Raw genomic sequence first — 22244 nt, 5'->3', positions numbered from 1 at the left:
TTATTGAACTATCTGCCTATACAAATGTTAACAGTAATACTGTCTATACAAATGTTAACAGTAATAACACTATTAGCTTTCTAAAACGTATGCAGTATATAACAGAAAACTATAAGGTTCGTAAGATTAAAATAGCAGATTTAATATTTTATTTTAAAAGCAAACTGTAAATGTAAACAGAACATTACGTAAATTAGATTGAATTGTTAATTTTCTGTTTTTAATTAAGTAAAAAGCTCCATAATCTACTGTCTGTTCTCTTTCTAACATAGGTGTCATATCACTGAACACTAGGAGACAAATATTAGTGTGAAAATACAAAAATCATTTTAATTGTTACTATTAAGTTGATGGGCCCGGCATGGCCAGGTGGGTTAAGGTGTTCGAAATCCCCGTCGCATCAAACATGCTCGCCCTTTCAGCCGCGGTGGCGTTATAATGTCACGGACAATCCCACTATTCGTTGGTAAAAGAGTAGCCCAAGAGTTTGCGGTGGGTGTTGATGACTAGCTGCCTTACCTCTAGTCTTGTATTGCTAAATTAGGGACGGCTAGCGCAGATATCACTTGTGTAGCTTTGCGCGAAATTCAAAACAAACCAATAAAATTGTTTATTAGCTCAAACGTTTCTTCAAGCTCATTTTCAGAAGCTGTTGGGTTTATTGTATTGTGATATATCTATTTATTTAGTTAATTTCATACAGCGAGTTGCATTTGTATTACTAAGTTATTAATTATATTTTGTGTAAAAAGATTAAGTTTCTTAAACTCATGTGTTTTCTTACACGACAAACTTGTTCTTTTAACTCCTCGTGAGCCTCACGTTTTTGAACCTTGTCAGTTGCAAGTTATTAGGTGTTTTCACTTTAGACTCTCAACATAAGATAGAAACTTTAGTCTCGCTGTACTAGTTTAATTATTTATTAATAATACAATTTGCTTAAAAAGGCTGATTCTCAGACAATTCAGCCAAGCGTGTTCCAATGGTTAATGTGTTTGTTTGTGGATCCAGGGATCCGAGATTCGATACGTTATGACACTGATAAATAACGCTCCGTGTTTTCACATGTAGTCCCATTATACAAATGACAGTGATTCAAGTTACTGTGAACAACGTCATTGTGGCAGCGGGCGCCACTGGCTCGCTCTTCTCAGTAGTTCAAAATTAGGGTTTGTTTTGGAAATTCGCACAAAGCTACTCGAGGGCTATCTGTGCTAGCCGTTCCTAATTTAGCAGTGTAAGACTAGAGGGAAGGCAGCTAGTCATCACCACCCACCGCCAACTCTTGAGCTACTCTTTTACCAACGAATAGTGGGATTGACCGTCACATTATTACGCCCCCACGGCTGGGAGGGCGAGCATGTTTAACGCGATGGGGATGCGAACCCGCGACCCTCAGATTAGGAGTCGCACGCCTTAACACGCTTGGCCATGCCGGGCCTCAAAATTAGGGACAGCTAAATGATAGAAGTGTCTGACCTTATCGTTCAGCCAGCGTGTGCATAAAGTATCATTCAGGTTGAAAATTTAAATTCGGAGAAATCACGTCAGTTTAACTTGTTTTTATTCAGTGAACTGTTGAGTCCCACTGGTCCTCTTGATTAACTTCGTGAACATAGGTTGCTGTTCAATGAATCCTGCCGGTTTTCTTATTTAATTTAGTGAACATAAGTTGTTGTTATTCGGTTAACTTTTGAATCATACCAGTAATTTTTGCTGTTGTAAAGCAAACAGGTGCTTGGTGTTGGTTTCCTGTGGCACAAACGTACGAAAATGTTGACACATTCTCCCTGGTAAGGTGCATTATAGGTTAATAGCCAGCTGCCTGCTGGTACACCCATTGTATAATTGAATCAACTGAGACAATAAGGTTTATAAAGTACCTCGAATTTTAAATTTTTCAACTACGAGTCCAAAAACTACTTTCATAACAAGGTTGGTAATTAAAGTATTACTTTTAACTGACAGAAGATTTTATTCGTACAAATAATGCCCACTATAGGGAGTCGTTGAAACTAAAGATAAATTTGGAAGGTCATTTGCCAATTATTTGTCCAACTTATCAATCGATCCAGGCTTATTGATTGTGTAATATCTCAATATCTCCAACATAGTTAAAATACCCAAGAGTTTAATGTCAACAGAAAACTTTATTAATTTAACGATTATGTCCATGTATCATTAATATATATATAAGAAAAGTAAGAGATCTATCAGATATTCATCTCTGAGGAACACCACTAGTAACAAAGGTCCATTTTGACTGGACTACATTAATAAGTTTTTATTTTCTTTCATTCGGTTAAATATTCAATCCAATTAAGTAGTCTTTCTCTAACCCTCGAAAATATGTTACTTTTAACTATATGTGATAGAAAATATGTTACTTTTAGCTATATGTGATAGAAAATGTGTTACTTTTAGCTATATGTGATAGAAAATGTGTTACTTTTAGCTATATGTGATATAAAATATGTTACTTTTAGCTATGTGATATAAAATATGTTACTTTTAGCTATATGTGATATAAAATATGTTACTTTTAGCTATATGTGATAGAAAATATGTGACTTTTAGCTATATGTGATAGAAAATATGTCACTTTTAGCTATATGTGATATAAGATATGTCACTTTTAGCTATATATGATAGAAAATATGTTACTTTTAGCTATATGTGATAGAAAATATGTTACTTTTAGCTATATGTGATAGAAAATATATTACTTTTAGCTATATGTGATATAAAATATGTTACTTTTAGCTATATGTGATAGAAAATATGTTACTTTTAGCTATATGTGATAGAAAATATGTTACTTTTAGCTATATGTGATATAAAATATGTTACTTTTAGCTATATGTGATATAAAATATGTTACTTTTAGCTATATGTGATATAAAATATGTTACTTTTAGCTATATGTGATAGAAAATATGTTACTTTTAGCTATATGTGATAGAAAATATGTTACTTTTAGCTATATGTGATAGAAAATATGTTACTTTTAGCTATATGTGATATAAAATATGTTACTTTTAGCTATATGTGATAGAAAATATGTTACTTTTAGCTATATGTGATAGAAAATATGTTACTTTTAGCTATATGTGATAGAAAATATGTTACTTTTAGCTATATGTGATAGAAAATATGTTACTTTTAGCTATATGTGATAGAAAATATGTTACTTTTAGCTATATGTGATATAAAATATTTTGTATCGCCAACCTTAACACAATCGACATGGCTATGTCATCGCGTTTATTGTTATTAAACTACTATTTTATAAATAGTTTTATTCCAATTTTAGTTATTTTTAATTTAAAATATTAGAAAAACATCTAAAATATCCATTTCTGTGTTTGTTTGTTTGTTTTTGAACTTCGCACAAAGCTACTCGAGGGCTATCTGTGTTAGCCGTCCCTAATTTAGTAGTGTAAGACTAGAGGGAAGGCAGCTAGTCATCACCACCCACCGCCAAATCTTGGGCTACTCTTTTACCAACGAATAGTGAGATTGACCGTCACATTATAACGCCCCCACGGCTGAAAGGGCGAGCATGTTTGGCGCGACGGGGATGCGAACCCGCGACCCTCAGATTACGAGTCGCACGCTTGGCCATGCCGGGCTGTGTTTGTGTGTCACGTGGTATGTTGAATGCAGTATTGATTAAAATTAGATAGTTTTTGTTGTCCAAATACAAAGTTTACAGCTTTTTACGTATTAGGAAGTAAGAGTACCTGTATTGACAAGCTAGAATATAAAATAAGAACCTTCTATATTTTCTATTTGCTCAACATTTATTGAATCAAACTTAATACGAATTTAAATCGATATGACAGTAATATTGTTATTTTACCCCAAAAAGGAATTTCATGAAAACCAATTTAGAGTTAATTTGTACATCCACTTATAGAGTGAAAATTGTTTGAGAATCATTTTCAAAACACTGAAAAGCGTGTACTTAAGAAACACTGATGGATCAAAGAGCCGCTCTAGCAATGATGTCATTCGTAGTAACACCGCCTAGCGACTGTTTGTCTAACTATTTGCATGCTCATGTCAATGCTTTCTTTGTTGTAACCGCTGGCAATTTAAGTGGTTCTTGGGACTACATGGTAAGTATGTTTTGACTGTACCTAATACATATTATTCTTGAATACATTGAGTAAATACAGCATTATATACATCGAGAGAGAGAGAGAAAATTAGTGGCGCCACCATCCTATTTCAGCAAGACTTTTAACTTTTAGTTTGATTTAGTTCTCATCATATAAAAAACAAACTACACTCACCTTAGCTGATTTACATATAACATAATTCCCTTTTATAATTTTTCCTATTTCTTTAGTCGGCCCGGCATGGCCCGATAGTTAAGGCGTTCGACTCGTAATCCGAGGGTTCGAATTCGAATCCCCGTCACACCAAACATGCTCGCCCTATCAGTCGTGGTGGCGTTATAATGTTACGGTTAATCCCACTCTTCGTTGGTAAAAGAGTAGCCCAAGAGTTAGCGGTGGGTGGTGATGACTAGCTGCCTTTCCTCTAGTCTTACACTGCTAAATTAGGGACGGCTAGCGCAGATAGCCCTCAAGTAGCTTTGCGCGAAATTCCAAAACAAATACACTTGATATTTGTCGAATAACCTAACGTCAGTGTAACTTGTGTATGAGCAGACCTTTCCAGAATCCTTCCTAAAAGAAAAATGTCTTACGACCAATGAAAACCCATTACAGCAGCTCTTACAGTGTAACGTTAGAGGGGTGTGATATCTGAAATAACTTGCTACGACACATGTAACTCTGTGGGTGTGTTGTCAAGTAGTATGGGTGTGATATCTGGAACAATTTGCCACGACACATGTAACTGTTTGGGTGTGTTGTCAAGTAGTATGGGTTTGATATCTGGAACAATTTGTACGACACGTGTAACTGTTTAGGTGTGTTGTCAAGTAGTATGACAATACCAAACCAAAACTGGTATTTACGAAGGAAGATCTTGTTGATACTGAGTACATTGTTGACATTATATTGTTGCATTGTTGACATATTATTACGTGTATTTTAGCTCGTGGGCTCTTAGAAATACACAACGACGAATAAAAATTAATAAATGAAGAAACTGTAGGATAAACAGATAGAGTTGGTTGCATACTTAAAATTCAACATTGTCAGATGTAATAATTGTTATTTTAGGACAGTTTTCCATAAAACTCATTACAGGTATTATAGAGAACTGTGTTGTCTGTATTACCAATATTACAGAGACCTGGCTGTCTACGTTACCACTATTACAGAGAACGGTGCTATCTACATTTCATATCTCGATCATCCTTCAGTATGAAAATATAAATTCATAAGAATAATGGTAACATTAAGTTTCATTATGAGATCCGATAAATTATTTTACCCTCTAGATCAACCAACATACACTTACATTTTTGAGACGCACGCCGCTTTCTCAGAGTACCCAAACGTACAATTTTAACAAACCCAAATGTATTTTTTGCATTATTCGTATTTTATATCAAGCGTTCCAGATAATATTATTCGAACGTTATTTTTACATTAACGTTAAAAAAATAATCCGATAAAACTTTTCTATACATTTCAAAGATAAAAACCTTCATGACATCTATGGGGTTTTAGTTCAAAGATAAAAACCTTCATGACATCTATGTGGTTTTAGTTCAAAGATAAAAACCTTCATGACATCTATGTGGTTTTAGTTCAAAGATAAAAACCTTCATGACATCTATGTGGTTTTAGTTCAAAGATAAAAACCTTCTTGACATCTGTGTGGTTTTAGTTCAATGATAAAAACCTTCATGACATCTATATGGTTTTAGTACCGGCGGTGGCTTCAAAGCTACTTAAACGATCAAATCCAGTATTTACTCAATTTTACGTCATTAATTTTAACTTAAGTTTCAATCGCCTTTAAGCAGATAAAAACAACTAGAAGTACAAAACAGCAGCAGCAACAACAAGTTAGTGTAACGTCTCCCCGCATGAATGTCGCATCAAAAATAACTAGCACACCTCAACTGCACTTCTAAAGTCACGTGTCTACACAAATTACTGCTGTCAGAAGAGACAATGAAAATATTTATCTTTGTGAAAGGTCGTGCATAGGGTAAAACGTGTTAGCCTACAGTTAAAACAACAGAGTGTGGCATGGGTTGACAATTTCTGTCAACTTATTTAGAAATTCGTTTCATCCGTAAATAAACAGGAATTTCCACACGCACCTCAATTCTTAGATATCTTTGTGAGTAGCTGTTTTTGTAAACATTTGTCGTTCGTTGTTATGTGTGAAGATAAAACAAACTGCTTCAAACAAGACCTCATTTAATTTGTTAAAAATTTACTTTAAAATAGAACATCTGATTGCACATTACAGACGATTTAATAACAGTAAGAGTTACACAAAAATACATGGAAACAAAACTACCATCAATACAGTTAGTGTCTCATCTGTGTCTTACATGAAGAATGCGTGGCTTCATCCACTCCTTCGTCATTACTTTATACTGACTGAGTATTGTAACATGAGATCATAGAAGTGTTCCATACGGTGAAATATTTGGACCCCAGTTTTAAAACACATCAACAATTTGAGAGTTAAAACAATAGGCTATTTCAGTCTAAATTATCTCCGAATATTTACTCGGTCTTTTTACTAGATGAATATGGTGAGAGATATTTACTCGGTTTGCTTGCTAGGTGAATATGGTGAGAGATATTTACTCGGTTTGCTTGCTAGGTGAATATGGTGAGAGATATTTACTCGGTTTGCTTACTAGATGAATATGGTGAGAGATATTTACTCGGTTTGCTTACTAGGTGAATATGGTGAGAGATATTTACTCGGTTTGCTTACTAGAAGAATATGCTGAGAGATATTTACTCGGTTTGCTTACTAGAAGAATATGGTGAAAGATATTTACTCGGTTTGCTTGCTAGAAGAATATGGTGAGAGCTATTTACTCGGTTTGCTTACTAGATGAATATGGTGAGAGATATTTACTCGGTTTGCTTACTAGGTGAATATGATAAGAGCTATTTACTCGGTTTGCTTACGAGAAGAATATTATGAGAGCTATTTACTCGGTTTGCTTACTATATGAATATGGTGAGAGATATTTACTCGGTTTGCTTACTAGGTGAATATGGTGAGAGATATTTACTCGGTTTGCTTACTAGAAGAATATGCTGAGAGATATTTACTCGGTTTGCTTACAAGAAGAATATGGTGAAAGATATTTACTCGGTTTGCTTGCTAGAAGAATATGGTGAGAGCTATTTACTCGGTTTGCTTACTAGAAGAATATGGTGAGAGATATTTACTCGGTTTGCTTACTAGAAAAATATGGTGAAAGATATTTACTCGGTTTGCTTACTAGGTGAATATGATAAGAGCTATTTACTCGGTTTGCTTACGAGAAGAATATTATGAGAGCTATTTACTCGGTTTGCTTACTATATGAATATGGTGAGAGATATTTATTCGGTTTGCTTACGAGAAGAATATGGTGAGATATATTTACTCGGTTTGCTTACTAGGTAAATATGGTGAGAGATATTTATTCGGTTTGCTTACGAGAAGAATATGGTGAGATATATTTACTCGGTTTGCTTACTAGGTGAATATGGTGAGAGATATTTATTCGGTTTGCTTACTAGGTAAATATGGTGAGAGATATTTACTCGGTTTGCTTGCTAGGTGAATATGGCGAGAGATATTTACTCGGTTTGCTTACGAGGTGAATATGGCGAGAGATATTTACTCGGTTTGCTTACGAGGTGAATATGGTGAGAGATATTTACTCGGTTTGCTTACGAGGTGAATATGGTGAGAGATATTTACTCGGTTTGCTTACTAGAAGAATATGCTGAGAGATATTTACTCGGTTTGCTTGCTAGGTGAATATGACGAGAGATATTTACTCGGTTTGCTTACGAGGTGAATATGGCAAGAGATATTTACTCGGTTTGCTTACGAGGTGAATATGGTGAGAGATATTTACTCGGTTTGCTTACTAGGTGAATATGGTGAGAGATATTTACTCGGTTTGCCTACTAGAAGAATGTGGTGAAAGATATTTACTCGGTTTGCTTACTAGGTGAATATGGCGAGAAGGTTAATTTCAAAGAACTACTTTTACTTTTTGATACCGTACAAAACTGTAAAGAAAAGCTTCGATTGTTGTATTAATGATTACCTCCAGGGTCGTCTGTTTTCTAACAAAGACGCCTTGTAGAACACAGAAGCAGGTGGAACTTATCAGAAGACTATTGTGATGTGTGTATATTAATAACACACTCCAGATCGAGTAAGTTAGGTATCGTACTGTATGTAATAAAATGTGAATTCCACAATTGTTGTCTCGGTTATTGACCGAGAAACAGGGAATTCACCGTTTCTCACATTCCGAATGTTAGCTACTGATAGTAATATGAAGTTCTCAGGGTTTGGAAGTTCAAAAAAAAAGTGTAAGTCCTATTGTAGAGAACGAAGCATGTTTATGGGTTTACTAGAAAGGTAAAGCTACAAAATTATATCGTAAGAACTAATTGATACAAGTGATTGAAACTTCAAACGCAAGCGAATAGTGAAGAGAATAAATATAATAATGCTTAGAAACTTTGTTTAATGTTACCCCGTTAGATAACAGAGACGTAATTCAAGTTTCGTGGCCCTGAAAAAAACTCAACAATACATAAACAAGAATTCAGTTAATATCTGTTTCACTTTATCGATAGCGCGAGACTTGTGGCTTCCCCCCATTCTATACTTGGCCCGGCATGGCCAGGTGGTTAAGGCACTCGACTCGTAATCTGAGGGGCGCAGGTTCGCATCCCCGTCACACCAAGCATGTTCGCGCTTTCAGCTGAGAAGGCGTTATAATGTGACGGTCAATCCCACTATTCCTTGGTAAAAGAGTAACCACGAGAGTTGGCAGTGGGTGGTAATAACTAGCTGTCTTCCCTCTATTCTTACACTGCTAAATTAAGGAAGGCTAAATTAAAAAATATATATATTCTTTATCTGTCTGTGTATGTAGACTGACTAAAAACATGAACTACAAGAGATACGTGAAATAAGAAGTAACTCGTGTATAATATTGTGTTATACATCTTTCCATGAACCAGTTTTGGCGGAGATCCATCCACACCCTGCGAAGTAGTTACATGGGCATTCAACAGACAGTACTGTCATATTTATATAGATTATTCTATCAAAAATTGAATCTTGAACATAATGACAGTAAACCATGAATATACATATAAGATGAATGAGAAAATAGTCATGTAATAATTTTCTATTATCTCTTATTATTCACTCACTTTTCCATCTTGCAGTGTTTCGACCACAGGTCAGCATCAGATACTGACTGAAATTCTATTAAAAACGAATCCATGAAGTAGTCCTAAGCATTACTTCATAGAAACTTATGTGCGAAAATATCAGTGAAAGCAGTTGCGTGACATATTCACCCAAATTACATATTTATTCTCCATATATATTATAAACAAATTATTCAAGAAGAAACCGATACTAAACTATATCACTGTCCTTTTATCCAAAGTAATGTGTTTATTCAACTTTTAGAATACAATGTTTTATAAGTAAACCGAATAGAAAGAAACCGATAATTTAGTGTACGTGACTGTTCTTTTATCCAAAGTAATGTGTTTATCGTATAGTAATACTGTTTTGTATGTTTTTGTTTTTTCTACAAATAAACCATAAAAAAATAGCGATACATGGTCGTGAAATACAGCAATACTGCAATATATAGCTCCCCAGTGGCAGAGTGGTATCTTTGCGGACTTACAACACTAGAATCTGGGTTTCGATACTTGTGGTGTACTGGACACAGATAGCCCATTGTGTATGTTTGATTTTCATGTTTGTCACACGTGACGTTATTTTTCTTTGGTGTTTATTTTGTATATATGTTAAATATGAATGTGTTGAGTGCATTCAAGCTCCAAATGTGTCCGTGACTGCAAAAGCAAGCCGCAGGTCTTGAATGGCAGTCGAGGGAAAACCCCTAAGTGTGTGTATGTGTGAGAGAGGGAAAGTTAAGAATGCTCAAGGTCAGTGACGTACCTCACAGTTGTTGTGTGCAATTTGAAATCGCGTGTAACGTTAGATTGAAGATTTGCGTAAATATTAAGTTTGTGCTTACTTGCATAACTTGGAGTAAACATTTATTATTGAGAACTTAAGAAAATAATTAGATATTAGCGGTTCTTTCTTGGGATTCATTGAAAATGTTTGTTTAATAACTACTTCACATAAACATTTCACGTGTATAGGAAAGTTTAAAAAACGAAGAAACAGGCTCACAAAGACGCAACAAACACTAAAGAGACAAAAATGTTGTTTGTACTATGTTGAAAGAGAATATATGACATCAATTTGTTTCGAATTTTATCACATTATCCATCTTTCTGGTAATCTGTGGGTCGCGGGTTCGAATCCCCGTCATACCGAATATGCTCGCCCTTTCAGTCGTGAGGTGAGGGCTTTACAATGTTACGGTTAATCCCACTATTCGTTGGTAAAAGAGTAGCCCAAGAGTTGGCGGTGGGTGTTGATGACTAGCTACCTTCCCTCTAGTCTTACACTGCTAAATTACGGATAGCTAGCGCACATGGCCCTTTTGTAGCTTTGCGCGAAATTCAAAACAAACAAGCAAATTTTCTTGTAATACATATAAGATAATATCAACGTACGAGTAAATAATACATGTACTTCGTTTTATTTGTTATATCTGAATTTTTTGTGAGGAAAAATTATTGGGGAAATAAAAAAGGATTAGTCTTATAAAGATTTGATATAAATTGGGGTACATTACGAAAAGAGTAATGTGGTCCCCTCTTGTTAATACTGCTGGTTTCTTACGTGTTTGGGACAATTGGTAAACCTACCCAAAGTGTTCGAAATTCGAATCACTCGCGTTCTTTTCTCACAAAAACAAAACTGAAACCAATTTTTTTACGTGTAAATAAATCAAAACAGTTATTCCGTACTAGCTATTTTATGCTAGGTCGGTGTCATCGTTGCTTCTTGAATGTGATAGTTCATTAGTTTTTGTATTTTTTTAATATTGCGCAAAGCTACACGAGGGCTATTTACGCTAGCCGTCCGTAATTTAGCAGTGAAAGACCAGAGGGCAAGCATCTAGTCAACAACACCCACCGCCAACTCTTGGGCTACTCTTTTACCAACATCACATTATAACGCTCCCATGGTGAAAGGGCGAGTATGTTTGGTGTGACAGAGATTCGAACCCGCGACCCTCAGATTACAAGTCAAGAGTTCGAATCACCTGGCCATACCAAGCCGCCCCTAGTAGAGCAGCCCATGATTTTTTTAAACTTTAAAATACTGTGACCTGAATCTAAGGCCGAGTGTTGCCAAGCGGTTGGAATGCCAAGCTGCGAATAAGAAAACCCAATGTTCGAGCCGCGAATTGTCACTGAAATGATCTGCACTTGTAACTTTGACATCTCTGTACTTGATTAAATATAACTGCGTAGGCGGTAAATATTGTTTATTTATTTTATATCTTATAACCAGCTATTTTTAATTAATGGTAGTTATGTACGTGAACTATAGGGGTCTCTGAAACGGCTATTTAATTCGTGTGACGTAGAGGGTATTCAACTTGAAAATACGTACAATCATCAGAAGCTGGTGTAGATGACACGAGTAACTTTTGGAAATATATTTCTAGGTCATACACTAAAATAATACAGTGCATCTATAATTGGATTAAGGAATCTAGTACATTTATAATGTTGTACAATGATAATGTAACAAGATCATAATTATATTGAAATATTTTGTAAGTTAGATTATGAAAACATACATATCTATAATATTTCATTATTAGGTATCCGCAACGTTAATAGTGTTCTTGTTTTAACAATACGCCATGAAAAAGTACATAGATGTAACGTTTCATCGATATACCATTAGAAGTCCGTTGCAATGCTTAACAATGAGATGACAGAAACTTCAGTGTTTATGTTTCAACAACTTACCGTAAAAAACAGTTATATTGTTTGATAATTCCATAACAGAAGTAAACATACAAGTTATGTTTCTGTGAGGCATATTTGTAGTGTTCCAACACATAAGATATATCAATATTTCTGGTGCCAAATGAAAATATACAAATGTTTTTGTGCTATATAAGAACATATGAATCCTGAGGAGTTACGAGAGAAAATATCGAAGGATATGTAATACCGTGTTTCTCCGAAAATAAGACAGGGCTTATATTAATTTTCACTCCAAAATATGACACTAGGGCTTATTTTCGGGGGATGTCTTATTTTGATATATTAAAAAAATGAAGTTACAAAGTAAAACTATTAAACTAACCATTTAAAATAAACTATTATTAAACTATTAAACTAACTGATTAATACTTAAACAAACTAATTAACTAACTATTAAACTAATTAATAAATTATTTTTTTTATTTCTTTCCTCTTCCTGCCACTCTTAACTAGGGCTTATTTTAAGGGTAGGGTTTATATTAAAACTATCCCCAAAAATCACACTAGGTCTTATTTTATGGGTAGGTCTTATTATCGGAGAAACACGGTATGTATTTCACGCTATAACTGCCGTATAAATTGCCGACGAGGCCTGTCGTTTAATATTAGACCTACTTAGGCTGACTATAACACTGTATAAGAATACTTTAAGGCATTATTTACGTAATAATTTGAACGAACAATAGCTTTTATGTAGTAAACTAGGTTACGTAAGGGAAGTGTAATTATCATTCTTTTTATGTTCGAGTTGTCGTGAAAGTTCCGCATTCAATTTGACCTTTGGAAAGGTTTAGAAAAGCGCGTGTAGCACTATCTACTTACCTTGACTAATTTTACAAATTCTATGGACCCTTTCCTTCATGCACTTTAACTATCTAGAGCAAAGCCTATTAAACTAGAAACAGTCGAGTTGGTTTAAGGGATATCAGGTCAAAAATCAAAATCACAAGTAAATTTATGTTTCAGAAAAGAAAAATTAAATCGTCATATCTCAGGCAAAAGTTAAAAAAAATGTGCCATTTACTCTCTTAGAATATTGTACATTGGTTACTAAGCCTGTTACACGTGAATATAATATATATCTATATATCGTTAAAACTATATTATTGTAAAAACTGTTTGTTTATCTCTACCCCGCATTGTGTCGAAAGCTCGTACATCAAGAAACACTCGTAAAAAGTAGTCCCTAAAATTGAAAATGACTGTAACATACAAACACTAAAAATTATCTAGCGGAACCAGTGTTTCATCCTTTAATTAAATGACTCCCACGGATAGCAAGAAAAAATATTATCATCTCCTTTCCATCTTTGTTACATTAATGTTGCAAACTACCTCTGAGAAAGTAATCTTTGCGATCCAGTATGTTCTTTTCAGAGTGAATTTTATTTTTAGCACAAAAGCTCGAAAGATATGGTGAACACTAAAATAAGATTATATGTGGTCAGATATAGGGCTTAAAGAGTCTCTACATGCTGTCCAATATGAGGTTCTGGAGAGAATCTATAATTTTATATGAGAGTACGGAATATATCTATGGTCAGATGTGGTTATCTGAGAGAACTATGGTGTGGTTATTTTTATTTGAAGAAACGACGAGTACAGATTTTAAACTTTTATTAAACAACAGGTTTCATGTAAAGTGTTAGACATTTTAAACAAGTATGAGGAACACACTACTTAAGCATAGGTAATCACGGACTCTAGAATATTTAATAATTCAAGAATAACTCTGTTTATTATTTTAACTGGCTTTCTTTTGAAGAACCCCATACAGGTTCCGTAATAATCAGTTGTTAAAAATGACTACAGATTTAGTAATTTTTTCCCCTGTTGTTTATTCTAATAGTGTAGTCTTCTGACTTATACTAACAGACACATTTATATATATTCTTTTATCTATTTGACATTTAGAAATTCATCTTTCACAAATGATGTCAAATTATCCTGTCTAACTTGAATATGGATAATCAAATAAGTGAGTATTTTTATCGCTTTTCTCTCTTTTTAGCTGTACAAAGTTCATGTTGGATTTACAAAAGTATTTAATCCTATCAAAATGTTAATTAATCAATTGTACATGTGTACTTTCCTTCGTTTCTTCCACATACTTAGATATGAACAATGAAGCGAATTAACAACCATGTTACATTCCTGTTTTGTCGTTTCACAGAAATAAAAACATTTTGAGTTACAACGCATTGTGTTAAATTTCAATTATGTTGCCCGTATAAAATATCACTGAACATAATTACTTTAATAGATTCCTCAAATGTCGTAATGTAAATCTAAAACTATCTATGTTTTTCTCTCGTGTAATAAGCAAGAGTCAATACCTCTAACAAATCCTTCTCATACAGAGATTTATAGGCTTAAGTTTTATCTTGAACTTTAATCACACTCTAACAGGGCCGCGTATCCTCGTCAAAGCATTCTTCAAATACCGAGTGCAGGGATTAAAAAAAATTGTGCCGTTGAATTGGAACCAAATGGTTAGGTATAATTGTATTGCTGTGTCGTAGTTTCAAGTCAATTTAAAAGTGGGTTTTAGGTATGCTGGTAATAAAAAAATAGAGACGGAGAGAACATGGAAGTATACTTTAATTATTTAATAAATTAAACTTATACAAGAGTAACAGTTTGTGTAGATCCTGTGAAGCATTCATGATACAGCATGAGTCTGAAAAACATCATTCAAATTGGTGCCTCTAGGTTTCGAATAAAAGAAAACTCAGTACAACTGAGATTGAAGACGGATTGAAACTTATCATGCAAGTGTTTTTAAGTGATAAGTCATGTATCACTTGAGGTGACTTTGTAATTTAGATAACAAAATCTAGTTAATTTATTTTCAAAAGCCTCCATTTAAAAAAATCACCACCTTAAAGAATAGCTTTTATAATTTGATGAACATTTTCTCAGGGTTTCTGCAAAATAACAGTTTCCCTTGAAAACCACCGATCCTGGTAACATAATGTAAAACAGAAAATCTTGTATACCATGCATTGTTTATTATTCGATAGTTTTAACGAGTGTGTCAAAAGTGGTATCCCGCCAAATAAAGCTGTCAATTTCAAAGACAGGTTTGAATTTGATTGAAGTTCGCGCAAAGCTACAAGGAATATATGTTCTGGCCTGAATTCTAAAGACAGCTGGCATGGGTTTTAAAACTTTAATTAGAATAAAGTACAGAAGAACGGTTCAACTTCTTAGGTCATCTTCAGGTTAACAAAGAGGTTAACTCGTCATCACGAATCTGCCAAAGCCGTCCTTAATTTAGCAGCGTAAAACTAGACTGGAGGCAGCTGCCACCCATCGCCAATTCTTGGACTACTCTTTTACCAACGAATAGTATGATTAACCATCATATATAACATCCCCACGACTGAAAGGGCGAGTATGTTTTGGTAAGACGGGGTTCGAATTCTCGACCCTCACATGGCGAGTCTAGCGCCCTAACCGTCTAGTCTTAAGTACAAACATCAACTAAAAATAACAGTGAAAGAACGTTTGTCGATTTGTAACCTGTGTATTTTCATTGTTAGTTTCAAGTGATTTATCAAAACTATGTATATATACATATCATTTATTTATCTTTCGTTTATGTTGCACCTTTAGTTTTGAATAATTATGAAAAACACACGTGTATGTTAATATAAAGGTAAGACCTATTTCTGTTATATTCTATAAATAATGGCTTCTGTGAAGTTTGAACTTTAAGTTGTTGGATTTATGTAAATATAATAGTACTGTCTGTTGTATGTCCATTTAACAACTTCACACGGTGTGGTTGGATCTTCAACAAATTTGGTATGGAGGTTCATTGAGTTTGTGGGCTACTCTTTTACCAACGAATAGTGGGATTGACAGTAACATTATAACGCCCCCACGGCTGAAAGGGTGAGCATGTTTGGTGCGACCGGGATTCGAACCCGCGACCCTCGGATTAGGAGTCGAACGCCTTAACACGTTTGGCCAAACCGGGTCCCACGGAGACGGATACTTCAGCTAGTTGAAAAGAAGATTAATTTCCAAACTAATCCACTCTTCCTAACGAGCTATTTATTGGCAGTTATACAGGTTCAGGTGTTTCTTTCTTTGAAAAAAATGTTACTTGAAAATATATAACGTGGTTGATTTCAAAATCTGAATTTAGTCAGATATGTCCATGTATGATGTGCATTTAATGTCACTGTCATATAAGTATTAAAGGTTTATATGTAATAAACATAGAATTTGTTTTGTGCTTCACATGAATAATCTTTAATCAAAATCTTGTTAAAATTAATCAGACGTTTCTCATTATAAACCTACAGTATTACGTTTCTCAAGCTGAACTTTTTCTTTTTACATTTAACGGAGAAATAGATAAAATAGATAAAAGGTCTTCAGGGTTTTCAGTTTAGCCAGATAAGTATTTCAACTGTACATAATTTGACACAGAGCATCCCGTCAAAACTACAGGGAGTGAAGTGGCTGGGTTTAACTACAGAACGTGCAGTGATTGGGTTTTCTTAAAGTTGCAAGACAATAATATCTGTATTGGCTGATGTCGCACCTAGTGGTGAGTATACACTATTGTTATACAGTAACTCGGTGCATAAGACTAAGAGGAAACAGAAACTAATATTAGAATGTGAAAATTCAGACGAGCAGTTTTATATATTTTTTCATATACATACACGGTATGAATGTTCACCAACATCTGTGACAAAAACAGCACTCGCTCAAAACGAAAAAGACGAGATGCAACAGAATTTTAAGGGGAAGACACTCAATACAAGCTCTAATATACTCTTCTATTCACAAGCTGATTTACGATTTTATAACGAAAACATAACTCATAAAACCTTACCACATATATCATATGTTGGATGTGCTCTACTGGACTTCACATACTGAATCCCACAGTATTCCATTGAGAAATACAAGACGTATAAAACCTTACCACATATAGCATATGTTGGATGTGCTCTACTGGACTTCACATACTGAATCCCACAGTATTCCATTGAGAAATACACGACGTATAAAACCTTACCACATATATCATATGTTGGATGTGCTCTACTGGACTTCACATACTGAATCCCACAGTATTCCATTGAGAAATACACGACGTATAAAACCTTACCACATATATCATATGTTGGATGTGCTCTACTGGACTTCACATACTGAATCCCACAGTATTCCATTGAGAAATACAAGACGTATAAAACCTTACCACATATATCATATGTTGGATGTGCTCTACTGGTCTTCACATACTGAATCCCACATTATTCCATTGAGAAATACACGACGTATAAAATCTCCAATTTTTATATCTCGCGTATTTCTTCCTTTTCTTTTTTCGCACCAATGGTACGAAATACTTATTTGATAGAAACACATACTTAACTTTTACTGATTTTTCAAACTTGGTACACTGACAGATATCTACAACCTACAATTACGTGACACATTTGGTCAAAATATCAACCTCTAGTTATTAAACAAAATCCATCCAATTTTCACCAAACTTTCTTGCGCACACCTATGCGAAAAGTCACGTGAGTCTGACATTTATATGGATGGCCATGTGGTTAAGGCACTCGACGCGTAATCTGAGGGTCACGAGTTCGAATCCCTGTCGCACCAAACGTGCTCGCTCTTTCAGCCGTGGAGGCGTTATAATTCTACGGTCAATCCCACTATTCGTTAGTAAAAGAGTAGCCCAAGAGTTGGCAGTGGGTGGTGATGACTAGTTAGCTGCCTTCCCTCTGGTCTTACACTGCTAAATTATGGACGGCTAGTGCAGATAGCCCTCGTGTAGCTTTGCGCGAAATTTAAAAACAAACAGATAAAAACAAATGGCATTTTGTTTAAGCTGTAACTTCACTTAAGAGTAAAAATGGACTGTGCTTATTTTTTTATTATTAATGATGCTTGATTTAGAGCAACAAAACTATAACGTGAGAGATACATAAGTACTGATTAGGCCAAGCAAACCAGAGTAGTAGTTTCTAACTTACGTTTTCAAAAGAAGACTGTAGACAGTTATTATTTATTATTAAATGCCAACTTTTAAGCATAAATTCACAAAATTGTATGAAATGATCCTAATTAAGAGCGTTTAGCATTACGTGATATTATCTTAAGTAATTAGCGTAAACAATGATGCAAATACGGCTGTAGCAAGAGCATTCGGGACATGACAAGAAACAGTTAATCTAGTTTCCATGACGTTACTACAAAGGTGGTTATTAGCATTATTTTAGAGAGGAAGAACGACCACTATATATTTCTGTTTGCTTCATAAGCATAATTGTTCAAAAAGGCCTCAAACGATTCTCTTGTATGTCTGGATACTCATGGCCTTCAAATCTGCAATTGTCTAGAAAGTGGCTTCATGATTTCAGATGATACCAATAGAAACTGAAGAAAGGTTTGTTTGTTTGTTTGGGAATTTCGCACAAAGCTACTCGAGGGCTATCTGTGCTAGCCGTCCCTAATTTAGCATTGCAAGACTAGAGGGAAGGCAGCTAGTCATCACCACCCACCGCCAACTCTTGGGCTACTCTTTTACCAACGAATAGTGGGATTGACCGTCACATTATAACGCCCCCACGGCTGGGAGGGCGAGCATGTTTGGCGCGACTTGGGCGCGAACCCGCGACCCTCAGATTACGAAGCGCACCCCTTAACGCGCTAGGCCATGCCAGGCTCTGAAGAAAGGAGTTGTTTGTCACGGCCACTTCTCGCTTGATATCTATGTATCTGAAACTAGTTACGGCAGGCCCATGTTTAATAGAGTTTTGGTTTAGAAACTTATCTAAACTTATTCCCATTTTATAGGCTTATGTAATACATGATACTTCATATAGATTAACATTTCAACAATACTTACCCCGCATATTACAGTTTGTAGTAGGCCTAGGAAGTGATTGTCAGTAAATATTACAGAAGTAAACACATCTGTATATATTCTATTTCGTTGTTTGAACCTTCACTTAAAAAAAAGACAAGTAAAACCAGGTGCCGTTCAGAGGATGTTCAGGTAGTCCAAGAGAATCACACTGCAGTTCATGACAAGAAAAGTGAATACAGATAACGATAAAACGCTTCAACCAGCTAGTAGTTGACACACCAGAGGAAACTATGTTAGCCCTAGCTAGGCCTATAAAATGTCAGTGACAGTCATATACATATATTTAAATGCAAACAACAGTTAATCATTATCATTATTTTCACTCAGATATACAATTATATTGTTTTATTCAGCAATTTAGCACAAGGTTCTTACCAACATATCGGAACCATGCTTGTTTTCATGTAACAAACCAATAAGGCTGTTGTATTTGCCACTCCTACTATTTTGTTTACCTGTCAGTCAAATCGGGTTTTCGACAGTAGTTTTAGTTCTACTGCATCTAATTACTGTCTTAATCGTGCTAAGGTTCCTTTTCTCACTACATTTTGTAGAATTTGTAGAATAACTATCTGAAAAACAAGTGAAATTCATGTTACATACAAACAGGCTTACAGACATACAACTCTTAAATTGTGAAGCATGCTGGGACCCCATCGATACTAGCGCCACTGTGCGTTAGCAGTTTCGTGCGCGATCCATCATTATACGAGAAAAACGATCGAAATATAATTTTCGTTACTCTGCAGTCGAAGAATGTTCAACGATTCCGATTCCAAGATACCACAGCAGAGAAAAACATTCAACTCGCTAATGTGCAATCATTAAAAATAAATAAATACAACGAAAAGACTTACAGCGTAGATTTAGCTCATATTTTGAGGGCTGCTAAGTGAGCACAAAGATTAACTCAAATAGCTGGTAGTACAAGTACATAATGATACAACTGGTGCTAGAGATCAAAACATCTGGAAAACCACGTTACATCTTTTCATAACTGTTCAGCTCGACATGGCCATGTGGTTAAGGCACTCGACTCGTAATCCGAGGGTCGCGGGTTCGAATCCCCGTCACACCAAACATGCTCGTCATTTCAGTCGTGGAGCCGCTATAATGTCATGTTCAATCCCACTATTCGTTGGTAAAAGAATAGCCCAAAAGTTGACAGTGGGTGGTGATGACTAGCTGCCTTTCCTCTAGTCTTAGTTTGCAAAATTATGGACGGCTAGCGCAGATAGCCCTCATGTAGCTTTACGCGAAATTCAAAACAAACCAAACCAACTACAACTGTTCAAAAATCTACCTTATATAAATGAAGAAAGTAATAGTTTCAACCACTTTTTTAATTCGAAAAAAAAACATAATAAATAAAATTGATCAAAAGAGTATCTAATTGTGTATTTCTTCAACAGCTCCCAGGTGGAACATCGGACTAAAATGCTTGAAACCGGGTTTCGATACCTAGAGCACGGATAGTCTTTATTTTGTAGCTTTGTTCTTAATTACAAACAAACATTCTTCAACAGTGATTTAGTTTGAAATAATTCAGTGTTTTATCTTCTTTCTAAAATTCGCACCGACTTGAATCTTTGTTAAAAAAAATTTGCTTCAAGAATGATATGGAAATATTGTGACGTCGGCAAACAGCACGTGTTTAAAGTGATTAATTGAAAATAAAAAAAAAAGAAAGGAAAATTTATTGTTTTACATCTTTTTCTCGCAGAATATTCTGTAAATTTTATATAATACAACATAATGTTTTAATTCCATACCTATCTTTATATATGTATGTTTTTTTCTCGTAGCAAATCCACATCAAATTATCAGCGGAGCCTATCGAGGAGAATCGAACCCCTAATAAAAGCGTTGTAAAATCTCTAACCTACTGCTGTACCAGCGAGGAACTTTGTATTTTATCCTTTCTCTGATTGATTACTTCATGTGTTTTTAATACAAATCCAAACGCAAGTTTAAGTTATGATAGTTCTACAATATATTATTACCCGATACTTTATCACCAGTTGATATAATTTTTCAAATTAATATGCGCTATATGTCACAACTTTTCTTCACGTGTTATGTTTCGATATCGTTGTAAACTTTATCCTCTTCCACAGATACTTTCGTTGTCTCTATGTGTACAACAATAATTCGTATAAGACATAAAGAAAAAAAAAACGTTCCTAATGGACTGCAAACTATTTGTTATGCCAGACCTTCCAAACACACTTATTTTTTAATCTAACTTGCTCAATCTGTTATTAAAATCGTACATTTTATAGATGTAATTTTAATAAATTAACATGATCTTATGCTTTCTGTTTAGACAATACGATTAGAGATTCCCATGCTATATTGCTTTTGTTTTTTCATATTTCTGCTTATAGAGAACATAAGTAAATCAACTTTCAGTTTCAAACAATGAGAGTAAATAAGCATAACAAGTTCTAATCTGAATTCGACAAGAAAAGTCAACCCGTTAATTCCTGAAAGCTTATTTCTAGAACACAATTGTTACTGGAATATTTATATATAAATTATGTTTTATAGGGAAATCTGAACGTTGTTCCTTAGGTTTTGATGATTAACTAAAGTTACTGTACTAAAAAACACACACATAGGTGAAATGTTCCATACCGTTTCGTTTAAGAAAAAAACGAAAAGATTCTTTAGTAGGAAGTAAAAATAGTTCATATTTCAAATAGTGCTTATTTTAAAATGAAAATATAACAATAACGATAATCTATATGCAAAAACGGCTCGTTTGGGTTGAGAAAATATTTTACATAGAAGAGCGAACAACTAAACCCAAAATAAACCAATATAAAGGAACGCCTTTATACCTATATTAATATAATAAAATAAATAAAATTATATATTCAAACATCTAATACCGCCCTCTACATTTCGACACACAGTTACACAACCCCTTTCAAACATGTGGTCAGCTTCCGGTCAGTTACCTCTTTCTTTGTGAACCTGACGATGACCGAAGAAGGTCGAAACGTTCTTCGCTCTTCTATGTAAAATATTTTCTCAACCCAAACGAGCCGTTTTTGCATATAAATTTCTCAACAAGTGGGTTTCTCGACATCACTGAATAACGATAATCATAAAATAGGTTCAACCATAGATAACATAATAATTAACAAGAATACCGAAGTAGTTATTTATAATAAAAGTAACAGCAGCGTATTTATGAATCACACAAAAAACAAATCAGTGAAGAAATGATTACATGCAGA

At 34.6% G+C, this 22244-nt stretch overlaps 1 protein-coding gene and 1 long non-coding RNA gene across 2 annotated transcripts in view; one reads left to right on the top strand and one right to left on the bottom strand.

Moving 5' to 3' along the window:
* LOC143222522 (uncharacterized) overlaps positions 1-22244 on the bottom strand; it is a 95712-nt gene that overhangs the window by 33970 nt on the left and 39498 nt on the right. The window lies entirely within an intron of this gene.
* On the top strand, positions 10013-21192 carry LOC143222524 (uncharacterized). The gene is made up of 3 exons (XR_013012291.1): positions 10013-10109; positions 14001-14064; positions 20805-21192. It is a non-coding gene; the product is annotated as an uncharacterized LOC143222524 (long non-coding RNA).

The sequence above is a fragment of the Tachypleus tridentatus genome, chromosome 8, assembly GCF_004210375.1.
Source record: "Tachypleus tridentatus isolate NWPU-2018 chromosome 8, ASM421037v1, whole genome shotgun sequence".
In the NCBI taxonomy this organism is placed as follows: domain Eukaryota; kingdom Metazoa; phylum Arthropoda; class Merostomata; order Xiphosura; family Limulidae; genus Tachypleus; species Tachypleus tridentatus.
The sequence above is the reverse complement of the archived record's forward strand: the minus strand, read 5'-3'. Positions and strand labels throughout refer to the sequence as shown.